The sequence below is a fragment of the Misgurnus anguillicaudatus genome, chromosome 7 (genome assembly GCF_027580225.2).
Source record: "Misgurnus anguillicaudatus chromosome 7, ASM2758022v2, whole genome shotgun sequence".
Lineage (NCBI taxonomy): Eukaryota > Metazoa > Chordata > Actinopteri > Cypriniformes > Cobitidae > Misgurnus > Misgurnus anguillicaudatus.
In genome coordinates this window covers 8949659-8968003 of record NC_073343.2, presented here as the reverse complement: position 1 = coordinate 8968003, position 18345 = coordinate 8949659, and the positions used below count along the sequence as shown (strand labels likewise).

The 18345-nt window shown below is 37.7% G+C and overlaps 1 protein-coding gene across 4 annotated transcripts in view; it reads right to left on the bottom strand.

Annotated features, from left to right (window-relative positions):
• The window catches only part of slc8a1b (solute carrier family 8 member 1b), a 124167-nt gene that overhangs the window by 81942 nt on the left and 23880 nt on the right, over nt 1-18345 (bottom strand). The window lies entirely within an intron of this gene.

Below are 18345 nucleotides of genomic sequence, written 5' to 3'. Positions count from 1 at the left end.
AACCTTTTCCACAGCTCTCAAATCTCCTTTGCCCACGCCAGGTTTGAACAGTATAATGGCAAAGGACACCAATGACACCAACCTTATGAGAATTAAGCAAAACCTTATTATATTGTAGTGAAGGTCTGGAAACAATTGTCGCTTTAAATGTCCAAAGACTGCCCAAGAGGCATTAGACATTCGCTGACGGTCACGTCTGAGGCTGATATACTAGGAGTTGTATGAATACTTCATAGGCTTTTTTGTACAGTACTTTTTGAAGCTTGACAATATCATGAAACAAGTAAATGAAACAAGCAAGATTGAACTCATTGCTCATTATTTGCCTTCTGAGTTCAATGGAAGATAATCATTGGGACGGTTTCTGGACAGGGTTTAAATCTAGTCAAAAGCCCAGTAGGGTTTCCAGCAGAAAATTTGTCAATTAAGGTGGTAGGGTTGGGCGGGTGTTCTGTGCCGGGGGTGTAGCAATCAAAGGGGCGGGGCGTACGCGTCATGATAAAAAGTCCATGTCACACTGTATGATCTCAGTTTCCATCAATATCAGACTATACGAGTTTAAAGACAAAGGGTAAAAAGGGTACAAAGGGGGCGCTGAGGAGCACACTTCGGAACGTAAAAATGACAGATGGGACACCCTACGGACTCGTGGACTGGGCGAGCATGTGCAATTTAAGGCCACGAGACCGAATGTCCACATGAAGTGCGCCATTTGGGACAGGGCCAACATGTATTTAACCTGTCATGTGTGGGGCAAAATATGTGTTTGGCACATTATGTAAACTTATGTCAAAATACGTGTCTGCTGCAGTCGCTTTGAATGGGTTTATGATCAAAGAGACGCTCACGTTTGCCAGATACTCGCTTAATATCATGTGTAATCAGAATTTAGTGTTAAATTAGTGTCTTTTCTGTGAACGTGAGCGTCTCTTTTATCATAAACCCTTTCGACGTGTGTGCACCAGGCACTAATTTTGATATGACACATGATGCACATGACGCAACAAACACATTATAACATGACAAGCAACACACATGACACTCCGAACACATATTTTGAATTTGCGCCTCTCGGAAGAGAAGTTACCGGCTGCCACTGCTCACATTGCAAATTTCATCTGGGTAAACAAATACTGTGGGCGCAAAGCAACACACATGCACACACACACAATGAGCATTTTTGCAAATACACTAACACTGTCAAAAACAAAAGCTGGCATTTTAGTGGGGCTTAAAAGCTCTTAATGGTTACACAACAAAAGAAGAGCCACTATCAGAGCACACGCTGCCAAAATCCAGTACCAACGCTCTCTCTCATTCACACACTGCTACTGGACAGTCAGTAATGAAAGATACTAACAGGATGGTAGACGGGCCACAGCGGCACCTTGAGATGTCAACTCTGTGATTGCGTGAGTGTGTAAGAGTGTGTGTAGGCTGACTGAAAGACAGGACTGATTGCTGTGTCTTCACGTTAACCTTTCAGACGCCGAATAAGTGGTGTTATAAGAGCCGCTCCTGGTTCTGTAACAAGCCACCCACACACGCATCGGCGTAGCCGACGGTACATTATCATGTTTTCTTGTGCTGGTATTCCATTATTGCAGAATCACAACTCAGAAACCTCATGACAAATGATGAAGGGATGAGAGTTATAAAGACAGAGAGAAACTGACAGAGCTCATGTCATTCAGAGATATTCGACATTGGAAATCTGACAGTCCTGAAACACCTACAGACATTTCTGGGCCACATATTAAGTTTTTGAGAAGACATCTGTGCATGTGTGTGTAATATAAATGGTTAAAGGTTGACATGCGCTCATGACAGTGTGAGAAAAAGCCTTGATCAATATAAGCTTCTTATGCTTCTTATTATAAAAGGTTATCTGTTCCAAAACCTGAGACAACTGCTTTCTATACTTACTGTACCATCATTCATCATTTTAGCTAGGCAGTAATGCTATTCATCACCTGATAAAAGGCTATTTACAGTCCTGCATTACTACAGCAAAAGTTTGATTTTAAGTTTGTTTGACCCCCCCCCCCAAAAAAACAAAAACAAAATTGTATCACCAGTCACCGCCGATCACATTATATTTAGTAAATGCTCTTTATAGGTACCAACTCTGTGTACCACATAAGCATGGAATAACTACATTAATTATAGTATAAAAATATGGTATAGACCCTTTGCAAACACGTGACCTAGACCACGTGACGGCGCCATGCTGGACGGCAAAATCACTGACGCACTAGGTTGATTAGTAATAGACGAGCGGGATTTTTGATTAGTTTTAAACAGTTTAAATATATATTACACTAAAATACATGGCTTCTTATATTAAGGAAGTTGTTGTGCCGTTATCGGTCGAGGTAGGGCATTTGGTAGGTCCTCACAAAAAGCGCTATTTAGAGAAGTTAGAGATAGCGGGACTGGATACCGACCCTTACCTTCTTCCTCCTTCAATTTTCACGGACCTCATTAAATCGCCGAGTCTGCCCGACTTCAGCCCGCATGATTTGTACTACTATGTGGTAAACGGAATATCCCCATACACTGGTGAATCATATTTTAGAAATGAAATTGAAATTAAAGCTTTTACTGAGTTTAAATGCCTGAGATTAGAGTCTTTACTATTATTTTATACACTTCTATTATGCTTTTCTTCTGATTAAAGTGCCAAAAAGTTCTTAAAATCTAATGAATAGGCTACTGGTCTCTGTAAAATGTATAAATGCAGATAACAGCAGCTTTGATTCAGTTTATCCATTGAGAAAGAGAAGCGTAAAGTGATGATTTGTGATTGGTGACGGACTTTCACAATCAAATAAACCAAATGAGTAGTTTATATTAAACTAAAGCAACAGATAATGTGTATGTCAAGACCATACTTATATTTCGTATATATTATTGTTTATAGATGTCAAATATCAATTGACTTTTTCTCTTTTATTAAAACCTGTCACCGCAAACATCACGCAGGCTTGTACTGCTTGCAAACATGCACACGCGAGTGATGGTTGATTAAAATTGCTGTTTTCTGAGGGTATCTGCGTGCGTGGAATCCCGGCAGGTCTCTGCTTTTCATCCAGACCTTGACGCTTTGTGTGTTCGACTGGTGCGGAGCTGACTGATCGGCGTATGACATCAGAGTAACGCGAGAGCAAAGGTAAAGGCGGACCCTTTGTAACATTTCGACTCGCTCTCGCGGTACTCTGATGTCCTCGCTGCCGAACTTCCTGCGCAGCGCCACATAAAGTGAAATGCTCTTTGCAGCAAAGTACCAGCAACATGAGAAGTGGTGGCACGCAAAAGAAAGTGAAGGTACGCTACAATATAAGTGTGTCAGTACTGCGAGCACTGGTTTAGCTACTTAGATCGTGAAAATGGATGTGTGGCGTGAGAGCGTGAGAATGGGGTCAATTGCGTGGGTCTCATGGTGAATGCGTGAGAGTTGGCAGGCAGCTATGATTTATGGTGTCACTGCAGCATTAAACAATAACATTCATGTAAAAATAATTATGCCACTTTTCTGTAATGGTAGGTGCATCATAGCAACACGAAATAACCATTTTATGACCCTAACGAACACAAACACGTACTTGTTCGGCTTGCCGTCCGTCTACAACATAGCACTTCCGCCGTCCGTCATGGCGTCCATAATTCGCGCGAGTAGAGCGTGACGTCACGTGCAAGGGGTCTATATTGTAGTTAATCCAGAGGACCCCAAATTTACCACTTTTCACTACAGTAACCACATTTTAACCATAGTATTTGTGTTAAAACTATGGTAATAAAAATGCTAATCAATCTAAAACCATAGTTTTACTATATGGCTATCTTAACAGGCATCAAAATTAAGTTACCTAGCTTTGGGAACTGGTTTTGAAGTGTTTCCACTATAGTAAACACATTTTGACCATATTTGTGGTAAACTATGCTTATAAAAATGCTAATCAATCCAATAACATGGTTACTGCAGTTTTAGTATACTAATAAGATATCTTAGCAGAGAGCATAATTATGTTATTAAACACACAGCATTCGGCCTGCATAGTTTCACAGACAAGGCTTAGATTAAACCCGGACTAATCCTGGGTCAGTGACAAAAACGGTTTGGAAAGATGAGAAATTCAAAAATCATCAAAAAAAACCCTGTTTTAAAAGCATGCATCAGGTTCAATGCACATACTTTGTTTATGTTGATTTATGCAATAAAAAATTACATTTGCACCATTTTTATGAAAGTTAAGACTGAATAGACCTGAAAATGTCAAATTGTGTAACCGCCAATTGCGCCAAAGAATGAGAAATATTAAATATTTTATCCACCTTGAAGGCATATAAGCGTAATCATCAAAACTATTAAAAAAAATATCATTTTATTAGTTATTTCTAACTGTAAATTTTAATGCGTTTTGGTAATATTTGTCCTGACATATGCTGAAAACAGCTCTGTTTTCTAAATAATCTTTAACAAATGATGTAAAAATGTATGTAAAAAAAATCATATTACTAGATGATTACATTTTATTCGACATTTTTTATGAATATTTTTATATTTTTATTTTAAAAAAATACTAGTTACACCAATTGACCCAGACCGGTTACACCACATTGACATTTTTGCAATTATCCCCCAAAAATTCTTTCAAAATGAAATAAAACCAGAAATTTTAGACTTGGTCCTTAAAAAGGAGAATGTATGCAAGTAATCTGCAAATTTATTTTGAAAATTCACGTTATTGACCCATATGTTACTTAGAAAAAACATTACTTGTGTGCATCTTGAGACAAAACATTGACAGTGTTCTCAGTTCAAACAACTTAAACATGCATTTTTATTCTTGGACCAGACTTAAGATCTGTCGGCAAAACCAGGCCTTGTTTTTGAATCGTTCTCATTACAGCAACCAAATTTTACCCATGACATCTGTGGCAAAACTATGTTAATTAAAATGCAAAAATCCATGCTTACCGCAGTTTTATTAATGAGGAATCTTAGCAGGCGACAATATTAAGTTGCTCATCTTTTGGAACAGCTTTCACGTTAGTAGAGTGCCAGTGATGCTTTAAATGCTGCCTTAATGGGCTTTTCCCAAGGATTTGGAATGGGGCATGTGTAATGATGTTCAGTCAATACAGGGTAAATCTTTTTGTGTAATCCCTTTAGAAAACCTTACCAAAGCCCAGAGTAACGGTGAATGGTGAGAAAGACATAGCAAACAAAGTAAATGAATTACACACAACACTGTCACACAGAAACACACAGACACAACATAACCTCTTGAGTCCTCTAAACATGAAATAAAAGGATCAATATATACACACCTCTTCAACCGAACATGCAGACGTGCGTTGCCGCGGTTCAAGCATGAACTGAAGTGAACTTCCAGTCTATATTTGAAGAGTTTGGTTCCAAAACGAGATAAACGGCATTTAAAAAAACAAACAAACAAAAACAAAATAATACTTTTGATGGCATTGGTAAACCTGTGGTGGTTTTCTGTGGCGGGGAAGAAACGTAAGCATCAAGCATCTGTCCTGCTAACACATTGACCCCAGGAGATTTTATGAAAAACTTTCCATTATTTTACGCAAAGTAAACGAAAATCGAGCAGGACCAAAACCTTTTACAGCTGATCGCTGTCAAAAAAGTTCAGAGTCCCAAGGATGACAGCAGCAATGACAGTGTTCTTAATATGACAAAGTAAGTGTTTTGATTAATGCCAGTAATGCTTATTTTTTTTAATCAGTGTATACCACTAGTCAACTAAATGAATATAACATGCCAAAGATGATTGCATGTTTATATATTGATTTAATAGATTTATAGCATTTTGAAAAAAAAACTTGTCATGGATTTATTGCATTTTGCGGAAAAAAATAATCAGTTTTCATAACAAATCTTTGAAAATCTAATTATGTATTTGAATTTTCAATGTTATTTTAACATAAAACTGCTATGTGAAAGTTTGTAACAGAAAATAGTGGTTTTAATCTTGTCACTTTCTTGGTATAGAAAACACATTTTCACCGAAATTAGTCAAAATTGTAGCCTAACGTTGTCATACTCAATTCTAGTCAGAATTTGAGTCTGATACCGCTCCATTGGGCTATGATTAAGAGACGTGTCTCAACCGAAAAATGCCTCTGCACTCAATTGGATAGACCTATGACCAATCAGAGGGTGTGTGACATATGTTGAGATGACGTCTTTTGCAGCCTGACCGAACTGCTAGTTATTTCGCTACAATGACACTATCATTGTGATTATACTAAGTCTGAGTTAGCAAACGTACATCAACACCTACTATGTTTACAACATTTAATTTATATCACAACATTAAGTATATACTAAGTCATACAGTCAGACTATCTCTTACCATTTGTACATTAGTTGAACTTCATCCACGACGATACCCATTACGTTTGCATTACGGGGTCCCGAAAAGAAGCTAGCAACGACCGCTAATTATATCCATCTCGTCGTGCAACGCCGTGATACCCATTTCAGTTGCTTCTTTAAATTGGTCCTCCATAAGTGCGGCCAACTTTTGCAGAATCCCGTAGAAAGGACGTCAAAAACATCTCTCTGATCAACAAATGCCTTGATCGCGTTTCTCTGTTCCTCTTTTAAAATCAATGCTCTGTCGATATATTTTAGAACAGACTCAATGTCAGAATCCACACATCTGAATTCTACAGCGGCAGCCATTTCGTGGTAAATAGATTCAACACACGCGCTCTTTGGTGACATGGTTGATTACGTTACTGTTGATCATCTGTCCATCATCGTATAAAGCCCGCCCTGACAATTTGATTGGTCGACCAGCTTTGGGTCTCGCATAGTAGCTTCTCAACGGAGAAACCCCAGACCGATATTCCCGTCTTTTAAAATGTTGTGGGCGGGGCTAAGATCGGCTGGCACCCAGGCTATCAAAATTGCGTTTTGGAACCAAATTCTTCATTTGTTTATCGGTCTGGCTAGTTGCTAAACTGATCTCCAAAACAAATAACTTTTTAGTTTGCTAAAGGCGAGGGGAGATGACAAGCATGGATCACAACTGTGCGGAGAGGTTTGGTAGCCAGGCAAGAATTCAAGGACCTGTAGCTAACATATTGTATACATTAATTTTAAACAGTAATGTAAGCTCATTGTAATAGCTGATAAGCGTTAGATATGATATATGAATGAAGGTAATTTACTTGTCATTTATTCTCCTTGTTATCAGAAATGAACTACTGTAAAAGCACTCAGAAGCAGTTTACCGGAAGTAATGTTTAAGTTCACAAAAGCAGTTTGTTTATGTTGTTGCTGCTGAAACTGTCTATACATTATCCCTTTCTTATTACAACTCATTTTGGAATGCTTGATTCTGATTGGCCAGTGGTGACATTGTCAGGTTGGTTTTTCTGAAATTAATAACACAGCCTCATTTGCTTACTGCAAATCATATTGACGGATTCTATATAATACTTTAAATAAATAAAGTAAATTAATGACATGTACTAGATTTTATTGACAAAATGATTAAACCAAATACGTGTTTGTTTGGTTTGAACATGTTTGAACGCTTCTTGGTTTAAAGCAAATAGGAAACGCTTTGCGTCTGGGTCTTCCACCACCTAATTCATTTGTTAATTCATTCAGTCAGTCAGTGAGTATTCACATCATGCAGATGCTTATTGTGTTTATGTACATTCTATGTATTTTTAGCTTTTGTGTATACAAAACAGCGCTACATAATCTTGAACAAACACGTGCACCTGCAATGCAGTACAATACGCTATACAAACACTGTCCCTCTAAAAACACAGAAAGCTATTAAAGTACAGTACAAAAAGAAGATTCATTTAACCGCATTGAAAAACAACTGATAGACAGACTGATATCCAACTTTCTCACTGGAATAGATCGGCTGAGAAGAGTTTGATTAATTTAAACGGTGTATTTGATCGATTTCTCTCTCTCAGCACAGCACTGATAACTGGGACGAGCGTAATTATATCTGCCTCCCAGGAACCGGGCTGAGCCGATCCATGAAGCCTTTTGTGTTGCGGAGAAAAATAACCTCTCAGCAAGTCCTCATCTGCCGGCTTTGAAATGATGCATCCTGAAGAGGAGACTTGTGCAAGAGAACAGCATAACCAGAGGGGAGTATGGGATAGATGAACCACCGAGAGGGTCGACTTCCTGTTAACAAAACGGCCATCAAAACGTGACTGCAGGATCGAGATACTCTCACCTGTCACCTCGTAACATAACATGCATGCTCTCTATCTTTCTGTCCATGATTGTTGTATGGAAAAATGGACTTTGAAGCAAAAAGCTTTTTTGAAAGAATGTAATTGTCAGCCTATTCGACGTAAATGCACTGACAACTTCTTTACAAAGGATACAAAAGCCCCATAAGGTTTCCATTTGGCTTTGTATGAGAAACAGACTACAATTAAAGAGCAACTATCCTCCGATTCACGATTTTACATTTCCTTTGGTGTGTAAGTGTCAATTAGTACATGTTAACGATATGCAAAAGGTACATACCCCAAAGTAAACCATGACACAAGTTATCGTTTCCAATGTAAATGTCTTTTATTGGACTACAACAAACACTCAAATTGTAGGCAACAGTTTACTTCCTACACCTGTTGGCGTAGACAAGGCCGACATTATCATAATTCCTCCCGCTCAGCATTGCATTGAGACCGAATCTTTCAAACATGGTAAGAAGCGTCACATTTCCAGCTGACATCAGAAGTATTCAGGACAATCACAACGTACAGATTACTTGGCCAATCAGGGACACAGCGCTTTTCAGATCGATGAGTTTGCAAAATCAATGCATTTGAGGAAGGCAGGATATCTGAAGCTACAAAAATGTGGAAAATAATGTGTTTTTTAACCATAAACCATGCAAACACATTGTACTACACCAAATGCACAAAATAACGTTGTTTTTAGCAATGCAATAGGTGCACTTTAAAGTCATTATTCACTAATAAATAATTTTACCAATAATTCAATAATCTGTTAACTTTGGAATAGCCATAACTCATCAGGGTTTCCCGCAGCACTTTTCAGTTCGGGCGGTCCGCCTAAGTTGGGAGACCCTACCGCCTTTTCTAGGTCGTTCAAAAAAAAGAATTTGCTGCAAAATAGGGCGTCAAGTGCATCTCGGAGAACAGCACGGATGCTCTTCACACACCGCGAGCGGGCACGCGCGCCACACAGCCGAAATGAGAACGACGTGGTCCGTCACTGTCTGGAGGATAACTAGCCAGTTGATAAAACATCTCGGAGAATAGCGCGGACGCGCTTCACACCACGAGCGTACACGTGCGCCACACTGCCGAAATTAGATAAAGACGTGGTCCATCATGTGTGGAGGATAGCCAGTTGATAAAACAGGTGTCCGTGAGAACTGTAAGTGGGCTTATGTTTTGGGTTTATTTAAGCCTGTTATTGTATTAGTCTATAGTTCTTGCAAACTTAAAATGTAAACTTTGAAGTAAGTTAGCAGGTGATTTTGTTTTTTTGAGCAACCTGCTAGCTAGGTTCAGTGTTGAGTGTAACTAGTTACTAAGTAATTAGTTACTGTAATTTAATTACTTTTCCCTTGAAAAAGTAAAGTAAGGGATTACTCTTATTTTCCTTGTAATCTAATTACAGTTACTTCTGATGTAACTAAATACTGTGTATGGACTCTAAAACAATTATGTATACTATAATACAATAGTGGATTTAACATGGTTTATGTTTACAATTCTCACTATTAAGTGGTTAATTATTAGCATTAATATTAATGAGATGCTGGCTGTTTATTAATTCTTAATAGCACATAACCTGATTCTGCAAAACCGTGTTCTACGTCCTTAACCCTCCCATTTCTACCAATACTTAAAATCAACAACATCTTTAGTATTAATAAGCAGTAGTTGGAGTATATTGAGGCAAAAGTAGTTAATAGTTAGTTAATAGAGAGAATTAGACCCTAAAGTGGGACCAGAATAATTGACGTACTTTATATATTAGCCTATCCTTACATGTACTAAATAGGATTTAGAAAGTAATTAGTAATAAGTAATAAAATACTTTTTGGAGAGAGTAATTTGTAAAGTAATCTAATTACATGATTGAAGATGTAATTATTATCTAGTAATTAATTATTTTTTTTGAGTAACTTACCCAACACTGGCTAGGTTACATGTGCCTGTTGATTTGATATAATTGTTGAGCCCTCTTGCTCACGTTATTTATGTGCATTATTTACATGCTACAGTAGTAACACTCCCTTAAGATAATGTAATTAATAGTGGGAAATAATCAGTTTTTACAGTCTTCGCGCTATCATCGTTCGCCAGACATTCTACAACATCTGCTTCAGTTTGTGTTTATTAACCCTTTAGTTTCACTTCATCACGCAGCTATTTCCGTTACAGGTAAAAACATTTAATTCATTAATAATCTAGTATGTGTTCATTTTCTGTCATAGTTTCTTCAAAATTAAGTTTTATTTGAGTGTTTTAAATAAAAATATTTTAATTGTCATCATAACGCATACTTTGATTGTCATCAGACGCATATCGTGTCATCGCACGTGCATCCGATGAAACAGTCTATAGAAAATGTAAAGAAATATCACTAGTTTAATGTTCAATATTAATGGTCATTATATGAATTAATGACATTCAGAACATTTAATCTTCAGAATTTAGTTAATGCAAGTTAATATGACCACCAAACTATCGGCATCTGCAGTTATCGGTGGAAATTTTTTAATATCGTTAAAAAACAAATTGAAAACAAATTCAGATCATGAACCAGGGGTGCGTTTCCCAAAAGCATTGTTTCTAACCTGTTAGCAACTTACTTGGTTGGCAATGGGAAATTGCATTGCAACCAACAAAGTTGCTAACTTAGTTAGCAACGATACTTTTGGGAAAGTATCAACTTGTTCATGGAAAAACAAAATCAAAGTTGTACAGAATGACATAAGCGGATGACAGATTTTTCATATTTTGGCGAACTTCTGTTAAAAAAAAGATGTCATTGTATGCCAGGATAAACTAATAGCGGACATAATGGATAAAACTTATTAAATAAATGAGAAACATAGAAAGGATATTTTCCCTTTCACTTTTTTCCTTTCTCACTAACTCTCTCTTTCCCCTTCTGTCTGTTTTTCTTCTCCTCCTTACTTTCTTCTTTCTAATGAGGACGGATCGTTTCTTGTGCTTGTTTCAACATCATGAATCTAAAGCTGAGCTCATTACCGAACCCAGGACATTTAATAACCTCCTTTTCAGAGAGCTAATAAGCATTAATGCTCTTCAGCTCGCTCCAGGCCTGAGACTAAAGTGACATTCAGCAAATCACTGGTGATGTCGGGCAGAAGGATCACCCTAACTTTCATTCCATCAGCCAAACTCTGGAAACTCTGGTGCCACATCCAGCAGAGTCTGGATCAGTTCAGAGAAAAATGTGACCTGCAGGCCACCGTAGAATAAGAGAGACAGTTTTAATCCTGTAAAAAAGTCTCAGAGGAAAGATCAGCTTAGAAGTTTCACTGCAGAAGTCGAAAAGCCATACGGAAACAGGGATGATAGTTCAGGCTTTGTGCTTAAGTGTTTTTGTGTGTATGACATAATGTGTATAAAATTGGTTTAATCCAGGGAGATCAGTCTCAAACCGCGCCATGACTTTCCTGCTCTACTAATCTCTAAAAAGACTCTTGGCAATGTTTCCACCTGCACCAGCTCATTTATAAACTACCTCTCTCTTTCTTTCTGTCTCTCTCTCTCAGTGCTGTTTCCTTGTTTCTCTTTCCTCTTATTTGTGTGCTATAGAATGGCGACCACTCCATTACATCTGTTGCTTAGAGATGACTTTTTGTATGCATGGCTCTCTCGCTTGTTTCCTGTCTGTCTCTCTTTTACAACTGGAAAACATCTCCATTACATTAGAATCCAGAGACATTAATTCTGCACGACTAGTTGAATAAATGCGAGATTTCTTTTCTCATGTCTAAGCATAAAACATGTGAATAAAGGCCAGGCAAAAGGACGGCTATTTTATAAAGCTTTAGGCACAGAATTGAACAGGGTGTGTTTGTGTGTATTCATAGCTAATAGTTGATCTTCTGTAAAAATTCGGGTCAACAGAAAACAGAAATTTGGTGGTAATATCACACACATACACATCAGTGTGTGTGTGTGTGTGTGTGTGTGTGTCTGTGTGTTCTCTGGTTACAGTAAATAGAATTAGCAGTGTTTTGGCAGAAGTAATTCCCACCTGTTAGCTCAACTCCTGCCAGAGAAGCCAAAATAAAACAATATAAGCATTCCACTGAACTCTCCTGTTCTTGTTTTCTCTCTTCTACCTTTTAAGACGCCACTGTGAGACTAAACCTACAACAGTGAGACCCATAAAACACACAGAGGCATACACTGACAAGAGAAACAAGAACCAGAACAACTTACCTTGTAAACTTATTATCTCATACACACAAATATACAGAAACTGTGAGACAGAAATGAAGAAAGAATATCCTGTTGGTTGAAATTTCGAGCAGTGACATCATCACACGCCGGAGTGTAACATGTTATAATTGATCTAAAACCGTTTAAAACGAAATTTCTTTAATTTCTTTACAATTATCATATGTGTAGTTTCTCAAACCTCATAGAGGTTCATTTAGAGACTACAGGGAACAAAACAAGCAGTTCTTAACAATCATAAACCTACTGTATAAAAATATCATGGCTGTCATGAGATTCAAGTAATTAAAACTATTTATCTTGAGCAAACACAAAAGATGCTCATCTTATCCGCATTTCTCCACAATACATTACTCTTTTCTACATGTGTCAATCAAAGCAAAACCAAACTAAATATGGTTATAAAATAACAGCTTATCTGGGCCATGCTCTTATGAGTTCATTTGTGAAGATGATATTTAAATAGACAGAAAGAAAGAAAGAAAGAAAGAAAGAAAGAAGACAGATATGCTGATGAAACACATACAGATGGATAGACAGATGGAAAAAGATATGCAGACATACAAAAGGGGTGCGCAGGGCAAAAACTAACGTGGGGTTAGATGTAACACAGACTTTTTGCATTGTTGCACAAGGTTGAGCGTTTTGTTTTTCCGGTATTTTTAAAGACAGAAATGTATAATGTTTTTCCAGGAGTTATTGATGAACGAGTGGCATGTAAGTAAAAATTTTTCATCATATGTTTTTTTTTTGCTATGTCATATTAATCAGTGTATTGTTGACTAAAACATAGCATCGTTTTGAAATATGTTTGCAGCCCTTACCAACTTTTTTTGGTGGGCTTGAAAATATTTTGAGCCAGCGGGGTTAAAGGCGGAGTGGACAATGTTTGAAACCCAATGTTGATATTTGAAATCACCTAAACAAACACACCACTACCCCAATAGAATCTGGACCTTCTTTTAAAAGACCCGCCCCACACATACACAACCCCGGCAAGGATTTTAGTTAGTAGACATGCCCCTTACTGCTGATTGGCTACAAGTGTGTTTTGGTAGTCGGCCCGTCTCCTTTTCCAAAGCGTTTTTCAAACATTGTGCACTCCGCCTTTAATTGTAACGCTGTATTACAACTAACCCCTCAGCACTAATGATATGAAAACCACTTACATTAGCGTAATTCTTGCCGTTGTTTTAAATAGGCTACACACAATGGCGGGCTGCCAACAAAATAAATGTGCCTGCCTTATCAAAAATCATGTGTCGAATTTATTTTTGTTCATATCTTTAACTCTTTCGCCACCATTGACGAGATAACTCGTCAATTAAGAGAAAACGCTTTCCTGCCAATGACGAGAATTTCCGGCTTTCCGCAATACCGCTATTATCCAGGGGGCGCATTCCGCAACTTATACAACCCGGAAGTAGCGCCTCACGCGAAAGAGAAAGAATTCTGTGTATATTTTAAAGATTGCTCTGCATCTGATCTCTATCAAGAATCGTTCACAAAAATGGAATTATCTCAGCTTTTTGATCAAAATTTGGTGTTTTTGAAGAAACTACCCATTGTTGTTGTTGAAAGCAGAGGGTCTGTTCTTTCATTTAATATATTGTTTGTTCATATATTTAAAGAAGAACCTTTTTTGGAAGGCATTAAACTTTTTTGAAAATCATGAAAAATGCTGGCGCTGCCTGGCAACTTTTTTTTAAAAACGCTGGCGGGGAAAGAGTTAATATTGAATAAATAAGGTCCCATCAAAGGTTGAAATCATAATGAAATGAATGGCTAAAATCAGACTTTGATGCTCATTATCTCAGAATTTGATTTTGAAACTGTAGTATGGTAATTACAGACTGGGTCACATATAAAAAAAGTTTTGTCATAATTGTGCTTCTTTTTCTCGCATATTTAGACATTTGTATCCATTTATAATTGAACTGCTGTTAGAAAAGGGCTGGATGAATGAATACAGTGTGAATACCTGTCTATTATAGACAGATATATAAACAATATCCAAGTATATAGACAAAATAGTATTGAAATATTTGCCAAATTTTTAGCAAGTGTTAAAACTAACCCCCTGCCTGTTACAATTAACCCCACCTGTCGCGTTTGGTGTAACTGTCCAATAATAGTAAGGACTAGTAACAAACTTCAAATGTTCATTTGTAGCAGAGATGTGTGTGTTGCTTGTGTAAAAATATAATTAATCAAACTCAAATATTTTTTGAATGATTGAACCAAACCAAAAAGCATTAGGTTGTGCTCCGCTCTACTCCAACTGTGCAAAAGTCTTAGGCCACCATGCCAGAATTAGATTTGTTGTTTTTGCAGTGTTATAGATCATATATAATTGTTTCTCTAACTTTTTAATAAAATACATCCAGAAAAAAACTGAAATGTGCATATAGTATTAAAAACTGTATAAAAATGTAAACTGATGTCTCAAGTTTTTAGGGTAAACTCTCCTTCCACTTGAGCAATAGCAGGAAACTGCAGGAACTCTTAAACCTAAATGAAATTAAATCCTATTTTTTTAATTTTAAAGAAATTTGTCTTTTTATCAAACGTAACCACCTGTGACTGATCATGAAGACCCTTGATTAGCTTGCTCAGGTGTGTTTGATCAGGGTTGGAGCTAAACTCTGCAGTGCTCCAGGCCTCCAGGGTAAGATGTGAATAGCCCTGTTCTAAAACAACAAGTCTGGTGGTGGTAGCCTAAGACTTTGCACAATACTGTAAGTACAGACACATAAAAAAGACGGAGAAAGGCAGACAGACGGAAAGAGACAGACAGCAGATTGACAGACAGAAACAGGCAGAAAAAAATAAAAAGACAACCAAGCAAACAGACAGACAGACAGAAAGAATGCTACAGACATTGAGAAATTGGCCTGGTGCAGTATGTGTGGTTCTGTTCATCAGTAAGGCTTGACTCAGCTCTCGGGTTCAGTATATGTGACCGAAACACACCCTCCCCACCTGCACAGGATCACACAGCTTGTGTGCTAATTGAAACATCACTGTTAATAAACCTCTCATTACAGACGCTCAGTCTCTGCCCAGAATCAAACATTTTTCATGCTGTGGTCACAGAGATAGAGAAAAGAGAGAGAGAAGAGCGTAGACAGCATAATAGAGTAAATGTCGAAGAAGAGCAATACGGCATTACCAATTTAAAATTTTTGCTAATATCACATTAATATTATTGAATAAAATGTTATTATACACAGCAACATATTTGAGGCTTCACACACTGACAACAGTAATCAGTTTCTCTCATTAGTTTAAAGTCCCTTAATAGTTTTTAAATGAATGGATTATACTTCAAGGTAAATAGAGAGACTTTGTTTATGCACCATCAGATTATGGAAAATAATAAAGAAATGTTTTTCCTTAACTCTTAAAAAGTAATTAAGAGAAAGTTAATACTCTTTATTTGCATTTAACAAAGTCGGTAGGTCTTGCAGGGGTGTGCCGTATGCAAGTGTGTGTAACCCTGTGTCTTACTTTTTTTGTGAGAGAGTGTTTGGGAGGAAACACGCCTGTGTGTTTTATAAATGTTTTAGTTGTTTCCTGCAGCTGTTATTGGCTCTAATGAGAGACGTCAGATTAACACTTCAAAACTGACCCTTTCTCTCTCTCTCTCTCTCTCTCACTTCACCTAGTATGTAGCTTTCTATTGCTTTGAATTTATCTGAATTTATCTCATCATCACCAGAGTCTAAAACTAACACAAGCCAAGTGCTAAATATGGCAGTGCTGTGGTTGGATGATTAAGATTAAGGGGTGGTATTATTATAATAAGAGCTCCTTATGACATCATAAGGAGAGACAAATTTCAACAACTTATTTTTTCATGTGCTTGTAAACTAAGTTACTGGGTTGATCTTTTTCACATTTTCTAGGTTGATAGAAGCACTGGGGACCCAATCATAGCACTTATTAAACATGGAAAAAGTCAGATTTTCATGCCATGGCCCCTTTAACGAGCACCTATTCCGTTGCTAAAAAGACGTTATTTTGTGTATCATCTGGTATAACACAATGTGTTGTTTATGGTTCAAAAAACATATTATTTGCCACATACTGTACATTATTGTTGCTCCAGACATCCCCGCCTTCCTCAATTTGTACAAAGCTCATCGGTCTGATAGGGGCAGGTCTCTGATTGGCCAGCTCGGTTACTTTGGAATTTGTACCTTTTGCAAATCATTAACATGTACTAATACCAATTTACACATCAAAGGAAATATAAAATCGTGAATCGAGTAATCGGTGCTCTTTAAGTCCATGTGACAACAAATTTATGGCCTTGGAAATAGGCTATTTATGATGGGTGACAATTAATAACCTGTAATGCCTAAAGGGCTGGCCAGGTGGGCAGATTACTCTCTCCTATACATTTTGTCACAAAAATTCTGTTACCTTGGTTTCTTATTACTTTTTATCAACACCTTTCTCTTCCTTATATTTAGCCTCCATTTCTTTCTGCTCTCATCTCATACTGCATCCAGAGGGACAGTCTGATGATTGCGTTGTCAGATGAAAATATAGATGTCATTTGTCACACTGTTCCCTAACATACACCTTCAATTTTTTATTAGGAGACACACAAATACAGACACATGACATGACATGCACACCCCTCCAAATAACAAACAGGCAGATGTACAAGCATTGCCATGACCTGCCTTTCCACTCACTGCCATTTCATACACACAAATGCAATTCAAAATTGAACTGATCACAGAGTTTAAATCCGCGTGCATTGTTAATGTGTGTGTAATGTAATGCTATCTTTTCTGGGCTGGCTAACAATCTGCTTTTAGAGCGGACAGACACACGCTTAATGTTCAGTGCAAACAATCCTCAGCGGCCATTGACCCTCGGAATAGATCAATTACTGTAAAGAAACTACAGGCCTATGATGATCTCAATCTTTACATCTTTGTTTTCTCTACAAACTAGGCTGGAGTTTGCCTCTAGCTCTGGGAAGTAGATCATCTATTTTCTTGTTCCCTTTTTCTTTTTTCCTGGTGCAACCCATTCTGCCTCGCATCTGGGATGCGTTCAAGGACATCACATCAGCTGTCTCTTTCCGTGAGATCCGGCCTGTTCTTCTCAACATCTCTCATATAAAACCATCAACTGCTAATTCACAACCATAATACCCAAATTGACCCAAGAAAAAAACACAAAAGAGAACATAATGAACTGATATCTGCCACATGCGATTCTATTGAGATGATCTACGGTGTGAAATTGAGACTGTAGAGTCCAAATGATCCCATAAGGAAAATATAAAGGTTTCTGTGTCTACCGACACATCTATGAGGTTAACATTTTGGCGGTACGAGGAGTTTCGTGCTCCATTTTTCTATTTCCCTGACATTCACATGTTTCTGAAACAGGTCAAACATGATGAGAGAACCTTCATCGGTTTCAGAGCGAATAACTTGCACCGTGTATTTAGTAAACAGAGTGTCCAAACTGTTCAAAAATGGCTCAGAAAGTGCGATGAATCATGGTTATGCGCAGTGAGGTAACCCTGCATTCCAGCCTTGTTCCACATTTATATTCCAGAATGCTGAGATAATGTCCTAATTATACGTTCTGGAAATTTTTAAGATCCGATGGAAATCCAGACATCGCCTTTTACTACTTAAATATGAGTTTAGCTGCACAACTGAAGCGGTCCCACACCTCTGCAGTATGGGACATGCACACCCCCCTTCATCATTTCATTACAGGAGTGTTATTAAAATCCACTTAAAGGGGCTCACAGCTTCGCTCTATGGAAAGTATGCAACAGGCCAACAGGCCCCTGAATGTCTGACC